General features: G+C 52.8%; 1 non-coding gene across 1 annotated transcript; it reads left to right on the top strand.

Annotated features, from left to right (window-relative positions):
- The first annotated feature begins 233 nt into the window (after positions 1-233).
- Positions 234-395, top strand: LOC138527714 (U1 spliceosomal RNA). The gene has a single exon (XR_011284017.1). It is a non-coding gene; the product is annotated as a U1 spliceosomal RNA (small nuclear RNA).
- Positions 396-5,616: the final 5,221 nt, after the last annotated feature.

Raw genomic sequence — 5,616 nt, 5'->3', positions numbered from 1 at the left:
ACAAATCTCGGGCCAAGCAGCACCTGATGGGAGAAAGGAACTGCGCTACAATCTGCTCTTCTGCTGGGCTCTGCCTGCTGGAGCTTCCCCCTACACGCGGGACAGGCAGCTCTGCAGACGCTCAGAGCTTCCGGGGATTGGGGGGTTGGGGCTGGGTCAGGGCCTGCCTTCTCACCCTCGCTTAGCGGGGCTTCCCAGAACTGACCCAACCCCTGCCCTCTTGCATGCAACTCATACTTAGCTGGCAGGGGAGAATGTGATCTCAAGGGCAGATCTCCCAGGGTGAGGCTTACCCATTGCACATCGGATTTGCTGACCCCTGCTATGTTCCCAAATGCGGGATACACGACTGCATTATTTCTGGTAGTGGGGGACTGAGTTCGCGCTCTCCCCCCCCGATTTATTGGTGAAAGAAAAGGTAAAGTGTGCACCAGGCCTGCTAGGTTGCATACTTTTAGACTGTGCTCACATTGCCTTTCTTCAATTAGGTTCACCTTTGGGTGATCGCTTTTCCACATTTTATCTGTTGAATTGAATTATGCTTCTTTCATCACCACAGAAGTAATGTGTATTACAGAGATAAGCTGCCATATGTATTGGGCACACTGCACATGCTCAGGCAGCATCAATCATGCTTTGTACAGGACAATGCTGGCCTAAATTGGGAACAGCCAGCATAGACATGTTGCTACAGAGGCATATTTTGGGTACAACCAGCATGACGATGTGTTACATCAGTGACAGTGCTGTCTTACACTGTGGACACATTGATCATTAAAATCTGTTGTGTTGTAAAATGTTCTTTTCTGCTTTTGGTGACATGGAATTTTCATGTTCCCCTTTAGAACTGATTGTAAACTTATGGCTTTTTGGTCACCTTTTCTGCTGTAAAATGCACCATTTCAACCCCATATTTGAAAAAAAATTCTTGGGGGGGGGATCCCCACCAAACCCTCCCTAGAACCTTGTAGCTCCCTAGCTACGCTCGGTCGCCCCCACTATTTCAGAAAAATATTGACACATAGACACTGAAAGAAATCACAAGCAACTAACCTTTGATCACTGCCCATGACACCAAAAGCTATCCTTGGGACTGCATGGCTATCACTGCCTGTGATGCTATTGTGTCAAAGGTCACACAATATCGCTTTTTAATATACTGCTTTGGGTGAGGTTGTTGACTTTTGGCTCGCCAGCCCACTGGGTGACAAAAAGTTAATGCTTCGGCCCCACATTCAAAAAGGTTGGACAAGCCTGGTCTAGAAGCACTCTACTGCTCCTATGTGCCCTCGTATCTCCCATGGCTGTTCCCTGTTCCCTGGTGGCTTCTCCCATTGCTTTTCCCTGATCCGATCTCTACCCCCAGCGATCACCGTCTCCTGCTTGTGGGACACTGACCACGGAACACCCCTCCGCTCTACACATCGGGCTCTGCATGTGCATTGAATCTTGACTGGCATTACATGTTGCCTCGCCATCTCTATCAGCCTCGATTCCTCCTGATGAATTGTTGGTTGTATGGCTCCCTCTCTGCTGCCTGCCGGACCTGCTCTGCACTTTGGAAAAACACAAAAACAAGTCTGAATAAATAGCTGCTGCTAGGTAATGTTAATCCAAGGGCGGTCTAAAAATTCCTTGTTGGTTGGGACAGTGAAAAATATAATGGCCTCCATCTGGAGTATGAATTACATGGCATGAAACAAGTGTGTACATGCGACACCCACATGTATCATCAAAATAAAACAATTTACCCAGAATCAAGTAACACTTTTTTATTGGCCAGTGGTGGTGTACTGAAGTCACATTCTCTTAAGACAGATGGGATGGAACACATCATCCCAGCTCTCTTCCGAGCACCTGAGTGACTCCCAGCCACATGAAGATTTTAATTAAAACCCTTTGTATCACTCACTGGACCTTCCATGGAAGGGACCCAAAATACACCAAGTAGTTCATCTTCTACATGCCTAACAGAACGCGCCCATCCAGCAGCGCAGCATGCGTAACAGTACCACGCCACCATCAGAAACTCCAAGGCTGATCCTCTTTCTCATTCCTGGAAACCATCTTATAATACACCAGTTCCAGATGACTTCACATACAATCTCTCACTCTCAGGGTCTCTCCCAGAACCATGTACAAAGAAGCGACCAAAATGACAGACGTTGTAATATGTAGGACCAAATTACATTACACTATATTGCATAGATTCACATATAATATAGAAAAGGTAAAGAAAATGGGTCTTTTTTACTATTTCAACATATACATCACATATAATGGTACCCACACATGATCTGGCGTAGATATATAGGGGGTAATCATAGAATTCAGCGCACAAGTGGCGCACGCGGCTGGCGCACAGTGTGCGCGTGCTAATCCCTGCGCCAGCCGCGTGCGCTAAAAGACATTTCCGCGCACAGCGTATTCATGGATTCCAGCCACCAAAACCAGCCGTGGCGCACAGTGGCGCAGCGACCCTGCAGCAGCGCCAGTTACGCCCCCAAGAACACCCCTTGCGCAGGGAAAAGCCATCAAAATCCCCAATCCAGCGCAAAGGGCTGCGCTAACGCTGTACCAGCACGGCAAGCGGGGTACATGTATCACTGGGGTGCGCGTGAAGTTCCTCACGTGATTTCAGCTGGGTACGTGTATTACTGGGGTGCGCGGGAAGTTTCACATGCGATTGGCCCTGTGCGAGCGTGGTACGTGTATTACTGGGGTGCGCGGGAAGTTTCACACGCGAATTCAGCAGGGTTTGTGTATTTCAGGGGTGCACGGGAAGTTTCACACGCAATTCCATCAGGGTACGTGTATTTCAGGGGTGCGTGGGAAGTTCCACACGCGATTCCATCAGGGTACGTGTATATCAGGGGTGCGCGGGAAGTTTCACACGCAATTTCAGCTGGGTACGTGTATTCCAGGGGTGCGTTGGAAGTTCCACACGCGAATGTCCTGGGTACGTGTATTTCGGGGTGCGCGGGAAGTTACACACGTGAATTCAGCAGGGTACGTGTATTACTGGGGTGCGTGGGAAGTTTCACACGCGATTGGCCCTGTGCGAGCGTGGTACGTGTATTACTGGGGTGCGCGGGAAGTTTCACACGCGAATTCAGAAGGGTATGTGTATTTCAGGGGTGCGTGGGAAGTTTCACACGCAATTCCATCAGGGTACGTGTATTTCAAGGGTGCGCGGGAAGTTCCACACGCGATTCCATCAGGGTACGTGTATATCAGGGGTGCGCGGGAAGATTCACACGCAATTTCATCTGGGTACCTGTATTCCAGGGGTGCGCTGGAAGTTCCACACGCGAATGTCCTGTGTACGTGTATTTCGGGGAGCGCGGGAAGTTTCACACGTGATATCAGCAGGGTATGTGTATTTCAGGGGTTCTGTGGAGTACTACACGTGAATTGGCCGTGTGGGTCCTCCCAGGTGTTCGCTCTACAACCTCCACAGCCCCTGCAGGCAGCCCACACCGCGGGGGACTACCCTGCATCCCCACTCATGTCCCCCAGCACCCCCACCCCCCAGCAGTGCAGGGCACCCTCCACCAGGCCCCCAACTCATGTCCCCCTGCACCCCCACCCCCCAGCACTGTGGGGCACCCTCCACCAGGCCCCCACTCATGTCTCCCAGCACCCCCACCCCCCAGCAGTGCAGGCCACCCTCCACCAGGCCCCCACTCATGTCCCCCTGCACCCCCACCCCCCAGCATCCAGGGGCACCCTCCACCAGGCCCCCACTCATGTCCCCCTGCACCCCAACCCCCCAGCACTGTGGGGCACCCTCCACCAGGCCCCCAATCATGTCTCCCAGCACCCCCCCCAGCAGTGCAGGGCACCCTCCACCAGGCCCCCACTCATGTCCCCCTGCACCCCCACCCCCCAGCATCCAGGGGCACCCTCCACCAGGCCCCCACTCATGTCCCCCTGCACCCCCACCCCCCAGCACTGAGGGGCACCCTCCACCAGGCCCCCACGCATGTTTCCCAGCACCCCGACCCCCCAGCAGTGCAGGGCACCCTCCACCAGGCCCCCACTCATGTCCCCCGGCACCCTCACCCCCCAGCATCCAGGGGCACCCTCCACCAAGCCCCCACTCATGTCCCCCTGCACCCCCAGCCCCCAGCACTGTGGGGCACCCTCCACCAGGCCCCCACTCATGTCTCCCAGCACCCCCAACCCCCAGCACTGTGGGGCACCCTCCAGCAGGCCCCCACACATGTCCCCCAGCCAACATGTCATAACAATCTAGATCCCTGGCCCTTATGGTCAGCCTCCAAATGCCAAACACCCACCCGAGTATTGCATCCACCCACTTAGAAATGGCAATAACATGATAGAACCCCAATTGCAAGTTTGGAAATGAACACATGTCCCTCACATACACCCAATGGGTGTCAGTGAATCTCAAAACCCATATCATGATATGCATGAAGCCAATGAGATGATACTACACATTGAAGTTTGAACAAAAAATATGTATTAAAAGCAACATAAATTGAATCAAAAATAAACAAACAAAAATGGGAATTTAAAAGAATAAAAACCAGCATGTCCGTGAAATAATGCAAAACCACAAATCATAATCCAAAGGAAAGGTGTCCAAAGTCACATTCCACAAAAGTAAATCCAATGGAAAATTAAAATCGAAAACCATTGCTCCATGGGTAAATCATAAAAAAAATGAAAATCCAACAGTCAACTATATACAGATAAACAATCCAGGGTCCATGATCCCAACAGAAGAAATGAAACCTATCTAATAACACTACCTAATAAAAAAAACTATATACAAAAATGTGACCCATTGTCCAAAAGGTCCAAAGAAAATGCAAAACCAAAGGAAACCTAACACTAACTACAGAACTATTTGCAAGGGCAGCGAGCTAGTCCGATGGCTCACTTCTGGATGTACCGGGCCAGGTCATCATCAAACTCCTGCTCAATGTCCCGGAGGCGGTCCTCCTCCATGGCCCCGAGGGTCCGCAGGGCCGTCGACGTGTCCACCTCCAACCCCCTGCGGATTGCCTCGAGGCACTCGGCCCGCCTCAGGGCCATCTGCATGGAGTTCTCCACCCTGACCATCGTGAGCCGTGCCTCTTCCGCCCGCTGCCGCTCCGCATCTATGGCGTGGCCCAACCGTTGCCACACAGAAGACACTTCCCGTCCTGGGTCCTCCTGCCCTCCGGCCGATGCCTGCCCTCCGATGTCGAAGGCCCCGAGCCATCATGGCTCCCACCACGTTGCTACTGCTGCTGTGCACCTGCCCGTGCACTGCCTCTTGCTGCCTGCACATCCTCCGCTGGCTGGGGTGCAGTCGTTGATGTGGCCACCCCTGCTGGACGTCCGACTCCCGACTGTGGCAGGGATGCCTCCTCCACCAGCCTGGCCGCACCGTCAGAGGCAGCTCCACAGGGCACCCAGGTGACTAATGGGTGGGAAGATGGCACCGAGGACGACTGCCGCATAGGGGGTTCAGTTGAGGAGGGGGTCATAGCAAGCCCCATCAAACGGAGGAATCTGGCCTGGGTGACCTGTCCCAGTAGGCCGACGAGGTCAACGAGCCATTCGAGATGACGTGCAGTCTCCTCATGAAAAGACTGCAGGTCA

The sequence above is a fragment of the Ambystoma mexicanum genome, chromosome 14, assembly GCF_040938575.1.
Source record: "Ambystoma mexicanum isolate Mex_15411 chromosome 14, UKY_AmexF1_1, whole genome shotgun sequence".
Lineage (NCBI taxonomy): Eukaryota > Metazoa > Chordata > Amphibia > Caudata > Ambystomatidae > Ambystoma > Ambystoma mexicanum.
This window is presented reverse-complemented; position numbering and strand designations above follow the sequence as displayed.